The following is a 17,651-nucleotide window of genomic DNA, read 5'->3' as shown; positions in this document are numbered from 1 at the left end:
GCCTGATCCGGGTCCACCAGCCCCACAATGTATGGATTGATGCACGCAGCTTGTAAATATTTTGGCATCAACGTTAATCAGCTAGATTGGGCAGTAAGACGCACAATCCAGCTGGTTTTTAGAAGGTTTTAATATAACAGAGATAAAAGCTTCGGCTTCGTCTATTTGAGTGGGGCGATCGATCTGAGAAGCCACATCAGGAGTAAGCCTGGCAACCTGTGCCTCTTGGAGATCGGAGTGTATGTCTCTCGTGGGTGAATCATCCCCCGCATAGAGCCTAGAGTAGAAGGGTCTAAAGGCCTCCGCTATGTCTGCATCTGAGTTCACTATTGACCCCACTGCTTCTCGAATCTCCGAAACCGAGCCAGAGACCTGCTTTTTGCGCAATCTATGCAGCAGCATCCAGCCCGAGCGATCCCCAGTGAGAAAGAATTTATGCCGGAGGCGCCGTAGGGCATATTCTGCCCTATCAAGATCTAGGCGGCACAAAATTAATTGTTTTTTTTCTAGCTCTCTCCATATGCACCAGTGCGTTTGTGGATTGATTCTAATTCTGCTACTGCAGATGCTGCCTGGCTGTGTATCTCCCTCCGTAGTTTATTCCCATTCGCCGAGATTGCTTTTAGTTCTCCGTGTGCTAGTACTGCTACTGTTTTACCCTCAGATCAATTTGTGAGGACACATTTTGAAAAACAACAAAATGCGTGGAAGAATTTCTTTTTCCGATTTAATCGATCAATTTCATAATATCAAAAAAACGTTATCGTCCTTCCATAAAGCGAACCACGACAAAGGATTACAAATCACATAAATGAAACATCATACGTGAAATAGACTACAAACCATTCAAATGCACATTTCAGACATTCTGAACAACACACTCCTATTTATGCCAAACATACTGGTACCGATAAAACATTCACACAACTCAATCAATCTAGTGAAGAAACAAAAGCAACAACGCTTAATTTTCTGTTTTAACAGACCACAGATAGTATCAGTGAAAAAATTCACTCTCAACATTGTTTGATTTGAGACAAATTTCTAATTCTTGTGGTCATACGACAAGGTCTACGCGTTTCGAGAACCCTTGGTTTTGGGGGTCTCTCATCAGGACCTAGGAATTAAAATAAAAAAAACATAGTGAGTGATACAGGGGCAAGCAATTTCCTCTCAGTGCAAACTGCAGAAATCAGTGCTACCACGATTACCTCTGACAAGTACAAAGAAGATCAGCCGATCTAATTGAATGAAGACTCTAGAAAAAGAGAGAATGGGGCACTAAGTAATGGGAGTGGAGTACTGGTTTTGATAGTACAAACAAAAAAGTGTTAAAAACATCTAATCAATCAGCACATGCTTACATGGATGTAGCGCGTCAATGCAGTCTCGGTGTGCAAGATGAAGTATTCGGATATTAGGTAGCTGCGGTGTTGGAAGAGTCAATCTGGACTGTGGAATAAAATGAAATGAATTGAGTGCGGATGTAATGGTGACCATGGCGTGGTCATTCTATGTCTTATTTCCAATTAGATACCTTAAGTAACTCAAGAAGGCATATAGCGCTTTTAGCCGGCGTCGTACCGCGTTGGATCAGCAAGGAAGGAGGCAATGTTAGGCTCGCGGAGCCGGTATCGTTGGTAGCAGTATAAGGTGAAGTCTAGAAAAATAGATACGGGACAACTTTGAAGCGCGAGGCACTCAATAAAAACTAAGGCGGTATTTTTTTGGAAGAAGAAAGAATGGGCCGACCCAGAGATGGGCTTACCTGAATGAATCTCCGTTCGTGTCTCCAGTCGATTGAGAACGCCGGTACCGATCACGTAGGGAAAGTGTTGTCGCAGAGTTTTTTAACTCTGGTGGTGGACATAGAAGGGGGACTAATAATAAGTAGAGGAGAGCCCAATTCAAAATGGCGGGAGCTCGAAGTATAACACCAATTTAGTTATGGCCACCGAGCAGTGCTAAATACCACTGTATGGCCACAGGAGATATTATCAAAAGGGATTTTAAATAAGTGAATAAAGTATATGCTGGATATTAGACAGCGTGGATCTTACAATATGCACACTCTACCGCGATATTAGTGTGCACTGACAGAGAAGTCCGGGAAATTCTTTGCAGCAGTTGGAAGAGTCCTAATGGCAATATTATTCGCTGAGACCTGTAGGTCAAATGAGAATCCCACATGAGAAGCAATAAGACTTATCACATATTGGATGTGGTTTCCGTTGATGCAATATTAGCTCAGTTTGTATAATTCGGAAATCTCATTCAGTCCATTGGACGCTGTATTGAACTTTAGTATCATGAAGGCCTCCCTTCGAGACAATTTTAGTTCTAAGTCACCTCCCCTTGGATCTCGTTCTATCTTGGAGATGACTGTCCATTTTAGATCACTAGTTTGGTGGTTTTTTACTTTCCAGTGAGTGACCAATGGAGCTGTTTCAACATTTTTGTTGATCCGGGATTTATGTTGTGATATCCTTGTGCGAATCTCTTGGCTTGTTTTCCCTATATATAATAGATTACAGGGACAACGAATGCCATAGATCACAAATTTGCTTTTACAATTTGTAAAACAGTCATGTTTCCAAAATGTCGAATTATGTTCGAATAAATTGCCTTCCTCTGTAGAGTCACAACAAATGCAAGTTCCACATTTGTGATGTCCTTGCACTGGAGGGAGGCCGACATAGTCACGTAAGGTACTTTGTTTTTCTTTGGGCATAGATGCGCGCACAATTTGATTAGCTATATTCCGGTCTTTTTTGAAGGCAAAAAGTGGATTCTGCTTGAGTGAGACATCGAGGTTTTTTATCAGATGCCAATTCTGGTTAATTACCTTCTTGAGGTTGTTGGAGTTGGGGCAGTAGGTAGAGACACAGACAATCCTATCTAGTGGAGTTTTTTCATGTTTTTGGAGAAGTTCCTCTCTTGGTGTCCACCAAGCTCTCTTCATAGCCCTTTTAAGAAGTTTCTTGTGATAGCCTCTTGTGATTAAATTATTTACCAATCTAGTTGCATGAAATAGGTATTCATCTTTGAATTTACAATTACGTCTCACACGTAAGAACTGACCGAAAGGCAAATTTTCGCGCAAATTCCTAGGATGATTGCTGGTAAAGTGTAACGTTTTATTTCGATCTGTTGGTTTCTTGAATAAAGTCGTCGCTAGACCGTTATCAGATGGATATACTTCCACATCAAGAAATGGGATTTTTACTTTGGAGTAGTTTAGGCTGAATTTGATGTCCTCAGTGCGGTTGTTAAGCCAACAATGGAATATTTGGAGGGTTTCTTCTGTGTTATTCCATGTCATGAAAATATCTTCAATATAGCGGGTCCAGTTTCCGATGAATTGGGAAAAAGGATTGTTGTTGTAGACGAATTTTTCTTCGAATTTTGCCATAAAGAGAATGACTAGCTCCGGCGCAAAAGGACAGCCCATCGCCACTCCTTTTACTTGGTAGTAAAAGTCACCATTAAAGCTGAAGTAGTTTTTATTTAATGCGAAGCTGGCCAGGTCCATAATGAATTTGGTAGGAACTTTGGGATTATTTCTACTATCCAAGAAAGAGCTGATCACTGAAAGTCCTTCGTCCTGTGGAATTTGCGTATACAGCGAGACCACGTCTAGCGTGACAAGGTAGTGGTTCTCTGGCTCAAAATGTATTTGTGCCAACTTGTTGATAAAGTCAGTAGTGTCACCTAGGAACGATGGTATTTCAAAGATGAATGGTTTTAGAAAATAATCCACGAATTTGGAAATAGGTTCCATCATGGAATCACACCCAGAAATGATGGGTCTTCCCGGTGGTGTAGTCACATTTTTATGTATTTTGGGTAATACATAAAACAGAGGGATCCTAGGGTTTTTATTTTGCATGAAGTCGTGTTCTTTTTTGGAGAGAAACCCTTGTTGTAGTCCTGTGTCAAGTAATGGGATCAGAATCTTTTGTAATTCAAATGTTGGGTCCTTATTGATTTTACGATAACAGACAGAATCATCTAGTTGTCTCATGACTTCCTTAGTATAATCAGATTTATTCAATATGACTATCGAACCGCCTTTATCTTCCTGTTTAATGATTATTGAATCGTCATTTTGAAGGTTGGCTAAAGCTTCCATCTGTAGTTTAGTGGTATTGTGTTTGACCCATCTTTTTTTCTTTTCCATATCAGCGATTGCTGACAGAATCGTTTTTTCGAAAGTCACAACTTCCTTTGGAATTTTGTTGGTTGGTGGACAAAATGTTGATTTTTTCCTAAGGCCGGTATCATCAATAATTTCTGTGAGTGGATTCAGCATAAAAAAGATTTTTAGTCTGATCTTTCTGCAGAATTCTATTGTTTCAGTTTTTAAACGAATACAGTCAGTATGTTTTGTTGGGACAAAGGAAAGGCCTTTTTCAAGGATACTTTGTTCAGCTTTATTGAGTGGTCTCTTGGATAGATTGTACACTAGGGATGATCCTAATTCTTGTAGTTCTGTCTGCGGGTGGACATCTCCCATGGTTGTGTATTGAATCTCACTCTCCCCCGTGATCTCTGTTGGCCTCTTCCTAAAAAAGGAGTTTGTTGTTGAATTTGTTGGAAATTACCTCTCTGATTGTTGGTTTTGTATCTATCATTCAATTCCCCTTCACTGCCACTCGAGGAGGAAGAAGTCTCGGAAAAGGTTATGAAGTTTTTTGAAGATCTGCCCTGATATTCTGGCAGATACCGACGAGATTCTGTTCTTGTGTAAAAGTCTGGTTGTAGGTAGGGATAGACTTTTGTGAGGGAGAAGTTCCTTTTGTCCTTTTCAAACTTATTGCTTTTTTGGTTAACTGTGTAGTCCTTGGATTCTGCAATTTCTTTTTCAACTTTCTCCAATAAAGCTTTTGAATCCGTTATGATTTGGTTAGTTTTTATTTCAGATTCTAGTATTGCAATTTCTTCAAGTTGTTGTTTAGAAATGCGTTGAGCAGTTTCCACTGTGAGGACCATAAGGTCTCTACTGCATTTTGTCTGAATGGCATAAATAAGAGCGTGTTGTTCAGAATGTCTGAAATGTGCATTTGAATGGTTTGTAGTCTATTTCACGTATGATGTTTCATTTATGTGATTTGTAATCCTTTGTCGTGGTTCGCCTTATGGAAGGACGATAAAGTTTTTTTGATATTATGAAATTGATCGATTAAATCGGAAAAAGAAATTCTTCCACGCATTTTGTTGTTTTTCAAAATGTGTCCTCACAAATTGATCTGAGGGTAAAACAGTAGCAGTACTAGCACATCTGTTGTTTATTCTATCACGGGCTTGGCTTTACTGCTTTTGGCCTACCTCCAAATTTGGTTCTTGTTTCTTTGGCAGAGAACCCTCTGCGAGAGGTCCATCTGTGTTTCAATCACAGAATTATTTTGTAATTAATAGTCTCTCCTTCCCTTCCACCCACCTCACTTTATTCTCTCGTTAATTTTTATAATTTTCTTTTTATGTTTGTCAGTGTGACAGTATGACTGAAAGTGACACTTTTGCGTACAGCGAGCAACACATAAAAAATCTCTTGGAGGCTCCTCCTCTCTTCGCATCAGCATCACTCAGTGTTACAGCAAAAAATCAAAATGAGTCTGACAAACTTCTAAGACTCAAGAAAAAGCAAATACGGACAGACCTTCATGGGCATTTTTTGATCCAACATCTCAAAACAGGCACTATTCCAGGGGGATTACAAATTAGAAATATTCCGGTCATCTTTACGGAGGATCCACTTTACAAAAAAGGATATAGTTTCATTCAGACAAAATGCAGTAGAGACCTTATGGTCCTCACAGTGGAAACTGCTCAACGCATTTCTAAACAACAACTTGAAGAAATTGCAATACTAGAATCTGAAATAAAAACTAACCAAATCATAACGGATTCAAAAGCTTTATTGGAGAAAGTTGAAAAAGAAATTGCAGAATTCAAGGACTACACAGTTAACCAAAAAAGCAATAAATTTGAAAAGGACAAAAGGAACTTCTCCCTCACAAAAGTCTATCCCTACCTACAACCGGACTTTTACACAAGAACAGAATCTCGTCGGTATCTGCCAGAATATCAGGGCAGATCTTCAAAAAACTTCATAACTTTTCCGAGACTTCTTCCTCCTCGAGTGGCAGTGAAGGGGAATTGAATGATAGATACAAAACCAACAATCAGAGAGGTAATTTCCAACAAATTCAACAACAAACTCCTTTTTTAGGAAGAGGCCAACAGAGATCACGGGGGAGAGTGAGATTCAATACACAACCATGGGAGATGTCCACCCGCAGACAGAACTACAAGAATTAGGATCATCCCTAGTGTACAATCTATCCAAGAGACCACTCAATAAAGCTGAACAAAGTATCCTTGAAAAAGGCCTTTCCTTTGTCAAAACAAAACATACTGACTTTATTCATTTAAAAACTGAAACAATAGAATTCTGCAGAAAGATCAGACTAAAAATCTTTTTTATGCTGAATCCACTCACAGAAATTATTGATGATACCGGCCTTAGGAAAAAATCAACATTTTGTCCACCAACCAACAAAATTCCAAAGGAAGTCGTGACTTTCGAAAAAACGATTCTGTCAGCAATCGCTGATATGGAAAAGAAAAAAAGATGGGTCAAACACAATACCACTAAACTACAGATGGAAGCTTTATCCAACCTTCAAAATGACGATTCAATAATCATTAAACAGGCAGATAAAGGCGGTTCGATAGTCATATTGAATAAATCTGATTATACTAAGGAAGTCATGAGACAACTAGATGATTCTGTCTGTTATCGTAAAATCAATAAGGACCCAACATTTGAATTACAAAAGATTCTGTTCCCATTACTTGACACAGGACTACAACAAGAGTTTCTCTCCAAAAAAGAACACGACTTCATGCAAAATAAAAACCCTAGGATCCCTCTGTTTTATGTATTACCCAAAATACATAAAAATGTGACTACACCACCGGGAAGACCCATCATTTCTGGGTGTGATTCCATGATGGAACCTATTTCCAAATTCGTGGATTATTTTCTAAAACCATTCATCTTTGAAATACCATTGTTCCTAGGTGACACTACTGACTTTATCAACAAGTTGGCACGAATAAATTTTGAGCCAGAGAACCACTACCTTGTTACGCTAGACGTGGTCTCGCTGTATACGCAAATTCCACAGGACGAAGGACTTTCAGTGATCAGCTCTTTCTTGGATAGTAGAAATAATCCCAAAGTTCCTACCAAATTCATTATGGACCTGGCCAGCTTCGCATTAAAGAAAAACTACTTCAGCTTTAATGGTGACTTTTACTACCAAGTAAAAGGAATGGCGATGGGCTGTCCTTTTGCGCCGGAGCTAGCCATTCTCTTTATGGCAAAATTCGAAGAAAAATTCGTCTACAACAACAATCCTTTTTCCCAATTCATCGGAAACTGGACCCGCTATATTGATGATATTTTCATGACATGGACTAACACAGAAGAAACCCTCCAAATATTCCATTGTTGGCTTAACAACCGCACTGAGGACATCAAATTCAGCCTAAACTACTCCAAAGTAAAAATCCCATTTCTTGATGTGGAAGTATATCCATCTGATAACGGTCTAGCGACGACTTTATTCAAGAAACCAACAGATCGAAATAAAACGTTACACTTTACCAGCAATCATCCTAGGAATTTGCGTGAAAATTTGCCTTTCGGTCAGTTCTTACGTGCGAGACGTAGTTGTAAATTCAAAGATGAATACCTATTTCATGCAACTAGATTGTTAAATAATTTAATCACAAGATGCTATCCCAAGAAACTTCTTAAAAGGGCTATGAAGAGAGCTTGGTGGACACCAAGAGAGGAACTTCTCCAAAAACATGAAAAAACTCCACTAGATAGGATTGTCTGTGTCTCTACCTACTGCCCCAACTCCAACAACCTCAAGAAGGTAATTAACCAGAATTGGCATCTGATAAAAAACCTCGATGTCTCACTCAAGCAGAATCCACTTTTTGCCTTCAAAAAAGACCGGAATATAGCTAATCAAATTGTGCGCGCATCTATGCCCAAAGAAAAACAAAGTACCTTACGTGACTATGTCGGCCTCCCTCCAGTGCAAGGACATCACAAATGTGGAACTTGCATTTGTTGTGACTCTACAGAGGAAGGCAATTTATCCGAACATAATTCGACATTTTGGAAACATGACTCTTTTACAAATTGTAAAAGCAAATTTGTGATCTATGGCATTCGTTGTCCCTGTAATCTATTATATATAGGGAAAACAAGCCAAGAGATTCGCACAAGGATATCACAACATAAATCCCGGATCAACAAAAATGTTGAAACAGCTCCATTGGTCACTCACTGGAAAGTAAAAAACCACCAAACTAGTGATCTAAAATGGACAGTCATCTCCAAGATAGAACGAGATCCAAGGGGAGGTGACTTAGAACTAAAATTGTCTCAAAGAGAGGCCTTCATGATACTAAAGTTCAATACAGCGTCCAATGGACTGAATGAGATTTCCGAATTATACAAACTGAGCTAATATTGCATCAACGGAAACCACATCCAATATGTGATAAGTCTTATTGCTTCTCATGTGGGATTCTCATTTGACCTACAGGTCTCGGCGAATAATATTGCCATTAGGACTCTTCCAACTGCTGCAAAGAATTTCCCGGACTTCTCTGTCAGTGCACACTAATATCGCGGTAGAGTGTGCATATTGTAAGATCCACGCTGTCTAATATCCAGCATATACTTTATTCACTTATTTAAAATCCCTTTTGATAATATCTCCTGTGGCCATACAGTGGTATTTAGCACTGCTCGGTGGCCATAACTAAATTGGTGTTATACTTCGAGCTCCCGCCATTTTGAATTTGGCTCTCCTCTACTTATTATTAGTCCCCCTACTATGTCCACCACCAGAGTTAAAAAACTCTGCGACAACACTTTCCCCACGTGATCGGTACCGGCGTTCTCAATTGACTGGAGACACGAACGGAGATTCATTCAGGTAAGCCCATCTCTGGGTCGGCCCATTCTTTCTTCTTCCAAAACAATACCGCCTTAGTTTTTATTGAGTGCCTCGCGCTTCAAAGTTGTCCCGTATCTATTTTTCTAGACTTCACCTTATACTGCTACCAACGATACCGGCTCCGCGCGCCTAACATTGCCTCCTTCCTTGCTGATCCAACGCGGTACGACGCCGGCTAAAAGCGCTATATGCCTTCTTAAGTTACTTAAGGTATCTAATTGGAAATAAGACATAGAATGACCACGCCATGGTCACCATTACATCCGCACTCAATTCATTTCATTTAATTCCACAGTCCAGATTGACTCGTCCAACACCGCAGCTACCTAATATCCGAATACTTCATCTTGCACACCGAGACCGCATTGACGCGCTACATCCATGTAAGCATGTGCTGATTGATTAGATGTTTTTAACACTTTTTTGTTTGTACTATCAAAACCAGTACTCCACTCCCATTACTTAGTGCCCCATTCTCTCTTTTTCTAGAGTCTTCATTCAATTAGATCGGCAGATCTTCTTTGTAAGGGTGGGCGTAGTGGGGCTACGTGAAGCAGCACGTAGTGTGCCCAAATCTACGCACACTACGCGCTTCGCGTAGCCCCACTACGTGCCACCCGCCACCCACCCACCCTACTTTTAAAAGATAAAATGAATTTGCAATAAAGCAAATTAAAGGCACTTACCTGACGCGCGGCGTCTCCCGGGGCTCCCTCTTCCTGTTTTTCAATTTTCCTGACAAATGCGCATGCGCGGACGCCCGCGCATGCGCATTTCTTGCGAGAAATGCGCATGCGCGGGCGTCCGCGCATGCGCATTTGTCAGGAAAATTGAAAAACAGGAAGAGGGAGCCCCGGGAGACGCCGCGCGTCAGGTAAGTGCCTAATTTGCTTTATTACAAATTTATTTTAGCTTTTAAAAGTACGGCGGGCGGGAGGCGGGTGGTGGGCGGCAGGCAGCTACGCTTCACGCACGTAGTGTACGTAGGCGCTGCCTGCTTCGCCTACTTCGAAAACTGCGAAGCAGGCAGCGCTACGTACACTACGTGGGCGAAGCGTAGTGTCGCGCCCAGGGTTACTTCTTTGTACTTGTCAGAGGTAATCGTGGTAGCACTGATTTCTGCAGTTTGCACTGAGAGGAAATTGCTTGCCCCTGTATCACTCACTATGGTTTTTTTATTTTAATTCCTAGGTCCTGATGAGAGACCCCCAAAACCAAGGGTTCTCAAAACGCGTAGACCTTGTCGTATGACCACAAGAATTAGAAATTTGTCTCAAATCAAACAATGTTGAGAGTGAATTTTTTCACTGATACTATCTGTGGTCTGTTAAAATAGAAAATTAAGCGTTGTTGCTTTTGTTTCTTCACTAGATTGATTGAGTTGTGTGAATGTTTTATCGGTACCAGTATGTTTGGCATAAATAAGAGCGTGTTGTTCAGAATGTCTGAAATGTGCATTTGAATGGTTTGTAGTCTATTTCACGTATGATGTTTCATTTATGTGATTTGTAATCCTTTGTCGTGGTTCGCCTTATGGAAGGACGATAACGTTTTTTTGATATTATGAAATTGATCGATTAAATCGGAAAAAGAAATTCTTCCACGCATTTTGTTGTTTTTCAAAATGTGTCCTCACAAATTGATCTGAGGGTGAAACAGTAGCAGTACTAGCACATCTGTTGTTTATTCTATCACGGGCTTGGCTTTACTGCTTTTGGCCTACCTCCAAATTTGGTTCTTGTTTAGTTCTCCGTGTATCACTAATTTTAATGCTTCCCAGACAGAGGCAAGACGAGTCTCCTCAGTGTCATTGAGGGTAAGATACGTTTTGATTGCTGCATGAACTGTCTTTACTGTTTGTCTAGATTGGAGCATAGCATCCCGAGTTGCCAGCGTGATAAACGCAGTTGACAGGCACCTAGGTTCAGCATCAGTATGATTGGAGCATGGTCCGAGAGAGAACGAGGTTTAATTGTCGCATCAACTATGCAATCCTTCAGGGCATCTTTGATAAGGAAGTGGTCTATGTGGGCATAGGACCTGTGGGCAGCCGAAAAAAATGTGTAATCCCTAGTAGTGGGTTGTTTGCCTCCATATATCATTGAGAGCCCTATTTGCAAGCCATTGGAGCCCATTCTGCGAGAAAGCCCAGTCTGAGAGGTCCCCGCGGCAGAGCTGTCTAAGTCTGTATTCATTACAAGGTTGCGATCCTCCCCCTTATCATGACCGCTCTATCCCGAGATACTAAGACTTGCTTGAGGGAGTTGACTAGGAAGTGTTCTTGGTGTTCATTTGGCGCATATACAGACACAACTGTAAACAGTAAATGGCCCCATTGCAGTCTAATTCCCATTGCTCTGCCCTTGATTTCAGCCTTCAGGCCAATGGCCTTGCCCCAGAACTTTTGGGCAGGGAGTATGGCAACCCCATTCTTTTTATTCGTATCTGACGTCCAGAATTGCCTGGGAAACTTGAGTGAGTTAATGCGCTGAGTATCCCTGGCTAGCAAGTGTGTCTCTTGTAACAGACAAATATCTCCCCCGAGAGCTCCAAGAAAGACAGAATCACTTTGCGTTTCACAGGGCTATTAAGGCGTCGAACATTAAGGCTCACTATACGGATAGTGTGTGTCATGTGTCTTCAGTGCATCCAGTATCAGCCAGGTTATCATGATTCAAGGGGCCAGGAGGGTGAAACGGGAGGATTAATGAACTATGTCCTTCAATGCTCCTACTATCTGCATAGCTTCTCAGTTAGAGTGGAGGAGAGAGAAACAAGAGAAGACAGAAAGAACGGCAAAACAAATATAAGAAACAATATAAGAAACAAAATATACATAACACTAAGTGACCAGAGTTTGTCGGATTCAATGTGTCTGGGGTGAATGTGGCCACACGTTGAAGGATCTTTCCCTCATGGTGTCTCCCATGGAAGTGCAGAGACATCCGGCCAATGCACGGCAGGCACAGCGACCTCGGTCACCTTCATCATTCCGGCCCTCTGCCGCCACCATTGAGTTTGTCTGAGTCCCCTCAGGACCAAGGGGCACTGCCATCATCAACTCAGGACGCCGCTGAGAGAGTGGACTCCGCCGAGAGGGCCTGCAGCACCGCCTGCCTTTCTTTGTTGATGGTTTGTGGGTCAGGTCTAAACCATCAGAGATTGGATGTCACCCTCTGCCACGGTGATTGCAGCTGCCCCCCCCCCATCTCCCTCCTGGGAGTCAATGTGTAGCAGGACACAAGCCTCCCTGAGAGATCCGATTTGGTGAAGCCAAACGAAAGATACTGCAAAAGGGAGGGCGAAAGATAATGCAAAAGGGATGGCCCCAGGTGTATGGAATGTTAACATTTCTCAAGTGCTTAGTGATGGGGCAGAAGTCCTTGCATTTTTGCAGAGTGATCCATGAGAGATATTGGAAAAAGGTTGGGGAGTGCCCTCTGATTAATTATTTCTTCCTTTACTTGGAAATCATGCACGCATACTAGTATGTCTGCCAGTGGCCCTTTCCCGTATCATTCTGGTCAGACCCGATCTAACTGAATGGAGGAATCTTCTGCAAGACCCAGGATATGCCGAAAGAGGTCCGTGACAAATTCACGCAGGTTAGGCCCTTCTGCTTTGCATGACACACTTCTAATTCGTACATTGTTTCTTCGGGATCGGTTCTCCAAGTTCTTGTTGTGTGCCTGCAAATCCAACTGTTTAGGCCTGAGGACCTCTTGTTGTAGTCAAGAGACTTCCTCCACTTGGCCAAATTGTCTATCTTCCAACTCAGCCACTCTCTCACCCACCTCGTCAACGTCTCAATGCACCTCTCGGATATCCATTGCGATTTCTGACCTCATCGCCTGCAGGTCCGTACGAAGGAAGGTGAAGAGCACTTCAAAAAATAACTTGGTCACTGGTCCCTCCTCGTCATCAGTGTCTGATTTGGTGCCTCCCACTGCATTTAGGTTCCTGTCTTCCGCACTGGTGCCTTCAGCCTTCCCAAACATGTTTTTAATGGAGCGCTCCTTCTTTGTTCTATTCCCTGCAATGCTGTTGTGGGTAAGTGCAGACGATGCCACTAATCAGTGCTCTTCCAGGTATTCTGTGTCTCCAGAGCCTTCCTTGCAGATCAATTGTGGTCAATGTTCATCTTCTTCAGATCATGCCCGTCGATCCTAAGGGGTATCTCCTGCTGCACACACCCCGCTCTCCCAGAAGATCATGTGGCCTGAGAATGGGCCCATTTTATGCTTGTGTACCTCTAAGCGATCTGCAAAGGAGCCCCTGCCCGGCCCTCAATCCCATGGGACTGATAAGGTCAAGTGCTCTACCTTCTCCACCAGTTTCTCATCTACTTATGGAACTATGACTGTGGTGCAGGGGAGGGTAGCAGAATCACTGGCCAGCAATGAGGGGCCTTGATGGGAGAATGTCTTGCTATTCGGGTAGTAAACAAGGTCATCCGCAATTGCATCCAAATCCTGCCAAAGTCCTATCCTCCCTGTTATGCTTGTGTGTGCCCCTTAGAAATGGTGCACCCTCTTGGGGAACATCCCTTTCACTTTTTTTTGCTACGGGGGGGGCTGCTGCATTATCTCCGGTGCTCTGGCTTCCGCTTTCAGCGAGTCCCAGCCGCAGCTCCACATGGAACCCCCATTGTTGTACTGGGACCGTGTGACCAGCCCGTCCTGGATGCAGTCAGATGCAGGTGGGTGCCACCTCACCCCTAGTGTCCTCTGTTTGCATTTACACTGCGCTGGTGGTGCCCGTGAGACCAGCCCCAGGGGATATCTGAGACGGGGGGAGCTCACTCCCAATGTCCCCTGAGCACCCTCACAGTATGCTGTCAGCGCCTGGGGTCCTACCTTCCTCTTTGCTCTCCACCCAGGTCTGTCAGAGCCAGCGGCTATCCTTCCACAGCCGGTTCCGTGATTGAATCCGGTGCACAGCCCGGCCACGCGGTGCTCTGATGCCGCAGTCCATGCCGCTCTCTGTCTCTCACAGACATGTCGGGTTAGCAATGGCGGTGCCCCTCCTCATCGGTCTTGATGTGTCATTGGTGCCGGTGCCTAGGCCTCCTTGTCAGCCACATAGGCCAGGCCCGCATTCACCTCCAAGAGGCCTCTGTAGCCTGCAGGCCTCTTATCCTGTGTTGCAGTTGCGCCTCAGAGTTCCCGGGGTAGTCGCTCACCCTTGCTGATCTCCAGCGGTGCCCTCCACTGTAGGCAGCTAGTTTCACCCCCGGGGGGCACATAAGGGAGCCAGAAGGCTTGTTGTGATGCTTTTGTTGGTAGCTGCTCAGGAGCGATCGGGAATGTACGTCCTAGCTGCCTGCCATCTTGGCCACACCCCCATAAATTGTAATTTAAAATCATCTTTAATGATAAAGTCAGCTTTTAAGTCACCAGTCTGAAAATGCCAATTTAAACATTTTTTTCTTTTATTGTTTTTACCATTTAGTACCTGCTGCCTGTATCCTGGGTCACATGACTGAATCGCTTGGTAGTTGGCCTTTATATATTTCTATCAGACAGTGAGGCAAAGGGGGTCTAAGTGTTGGCAGGAAGGGCCACTCTGCAAGGATGGATGAGGAGGAGCTTTACCCTGACCCACTTACCTTTCAAAGGGCTGCCTCTAGCACACACACAAAGGAACTTTACACCAGTCTTTTGTCTCCCCTGTTATTTGGAGCCTTGGTAGGTGAAGTAAAGAGCTGTCCAGAACCAGATGTGAGGTTAACAAGGGTGCCATCCACATTTCAAGTGCTGACACCAGGAATAAATATTAGATATTCTGAACCACCCATTCAGTACACTCTGGACCTATGCCCTGCTGCTTGAAGCCTGTCCTGCTCTTGAATGGACTATCCTGCTGCTACCAGAAGACTGCCCTGCTTCTTGAGGCCTGTCTTATTGCTTCAAGGAGAGAGGATCATCTCTTTGAAACCAGGAATACCAGAATGACTCCAAAAGCTTGTTGGATTGCCTCCTGCATAAGATAAAGGGAAATAGGATGCCCCAGAGATCTTGAACCCTGCACCTGGTCTCTGCTGGAGTGAATCCTAATCTCCCAAATGATTTCTTTGGAAGTGGTATTAGAGGTGCTGCTATTCCTTAACCCTAAAAGATGGGACTTCTTGTTCAGTGGGACCTCCAAGTGAAGATATCCAGCCTTGTGGACTCCCTTCAGCTACGGCTTGAAGTTTCATCCTGCTGAAGGTTTTCACCTTCCAAAAAGTCCCGTGGTAAAAATCTATACCATGCTCAATGTTGCCAGGATCCCTATTGACAACAACAACCTCTTTAGCCTGATAATCAGACTTCTCCCACTCAGAGCCTTTTCCTGCCATTGTCTACAGCTTCAACAAGGCCTTGCCCATCGCACCACCATGACGACAACAATGACTCCTTCCTGGACACAGCCTGCTGCCTTGCCCCATTAAACTCTATCTTCTCCTGGACTTTTCTTCAAAAGTTCTTCCAAGTCTGAATGTAGGCCGATACCGGGCCCTCTGATGGAACAAGTTCATCTTTAATCCTACATGATATTAAATGTCTACAGACCATATGAAGATATAGTGCCTCTGATTCCATTTAATCTAAAAACCTTATATTTAAACTTATGTTTTGGCCTTTTCTGTGTGAGAATTTCAGCAAGACTGGAATCATAACTCCCCCCGTAGCCACGGACAATTCTGAGATTCTAAGAGTTGCTTGCACATTAATTCTGCTGCTGTCCAACATATATCTGTGAAAGTGGAACTTTTTCTAAGCTGGACTATCATAAGTGAGATATATCCTTGTCTGGAAGCAGTATCTCACAGCTGAAACACCCGAGGCAGTTTTTAAAAAGACAATCCTAGTAGGATACTGAGCATATTCATTTAACTACCTATTTTGGTGATTTATTTCTCATAGAATGGTGAACAATTTTTTTTTATTATGCATTTGTTTTCTAGTTGATTCACAATTTGAATACTGGCTTATATTCTGATACTGCGCTACTGTGATTGAAAATGGAAAAGTATGAAAGCCAGGAACAATATTGCACCTGCATCTTCCTTATGATCATATATCATTGCAGCTTCTGTTGACAGGGCAAGATAGAGAACCTTCACTTTTATAATAACCCAATCAAATGTTGACATAATCGTTCCTTGTGATAAACAACAATTTTAGTTTAATTCTAGGTGGTATATCTAATGTGCTTTTTGTATGTTTGTACGCGACTCAATGAGTTTTATTGATAAAGTAATGTTTATGTTTCAATTACTATACAATAAACTTTGCACAAAAAGGTGCTTGATTTGAGTAAAATGTGGATTGACTACATGACTGCAGTAATATTGTGTGGCATTCCCAGTTACCCTTGTAATTCCCAATTTCTCTGAAGACCCTCAAGATTTATGTTTGTATGATTTAATTATCCCAAACTAAATTGTACAGACTTGTAAACATCTGAGGCCAAATCTACAAAAAGTCTCACACCACTGTGCTGCATCTTAATATGTGTTCCACACCATTTCCCTCCTGGATGTGCAGCATCCATATATTAGTGCACCAAAACACAACTACGATAAACAGAAAATGTTGTTGCACAACACGCCGCAACACAACTCATCCTTGTGTGGCAAAAATCAGACTTGCATGCTGCAAGGCAGTGTTGTGTCACACAAGAGGCATTTGCCTCACTTTTCACTAGAAAAAATGAAACAAATCTCATGCAACATTTCCCCACATTTAACATGACAAAGAAGGAGGATGCTACCACATGGGAGGGTATCTGCCAAGAAGAAGGTGCTGTCCTCAAGGGTGGCAGAAAGCAGAATATGAACTTTAAAGAAGAGGACAATCAGATTTTGATTTCAGAAGTGATAAAGCAAGAGAAGAATCTTGTTCTCAGCTCCAAAATACCATTTTCTAGGAAGGAGGTTTTACAGAGAGCAATAGTTGACAAAATTAATGCAATAGCGCCAACACACAGTACTGCTGTAGAATGCAAGAAAAGGTGGCTTAATTATAGGTGTAGGACTAAGGAGAATCTGGCAAGACATGTGAAGACTGCAATGAAAACTGTCTGAGGACCAGAAACCTGTGAGGATTTGGGCCCTGTGGAGGAACAGGTGGTAGCCCCCATTTGACCAGAGATGGTTTCTGGTATCAAAGGCCCATACACTGCAGTTTGGAGGCCTTACCTCTGACTCATTGTGAGTGTAGAACAAAGAATATGTCTTTTTTTCAGATTTAACAAAAAAATACAGATCCTTCTAGGTATTGTCTCAGCATAATGTGGATTGTTTAGGAAAATATTTTCTCAAATATATTGGAAACAATTTTATTTTGGGGGATTTTTGCTTTATGTTATGTATGTATTTACACAACAAAGTTGTGATTAAAACACAAACACATTGTTGTCAATGATTGTAAAATATTGAGTTTATATTCTACAGTGTTTTTACTCTGACCACAAAGATGTGTTGGGTTACTGAGGAAGTAAGTCAGCTTTATCTAAATCTTTATCAAGTTCAAGTTAAAATAATATGCTTAACATGAGTGCATGCATGTGAATGTTCATGGAACATGCACAGGCTCAGTGGGATCAATTACATCA

Source organism: Triturus cristatus, chromosome 5_2 (genome assembly GCF_964204655.1).
Source record: "Triturus cristatus chromosome 5_2, aTriCri1.1, whole genome shotgun sequence".
In the NCBI taxonomy this organism is placed as follows: Eukaryota; Metazoa; Chordata; class Amphibia; order Caudata; family Salamandridae; genus Triturus; species Triturus cristatus.
This window is presented reverse-complemented; position numbering follows the sequence as displayed.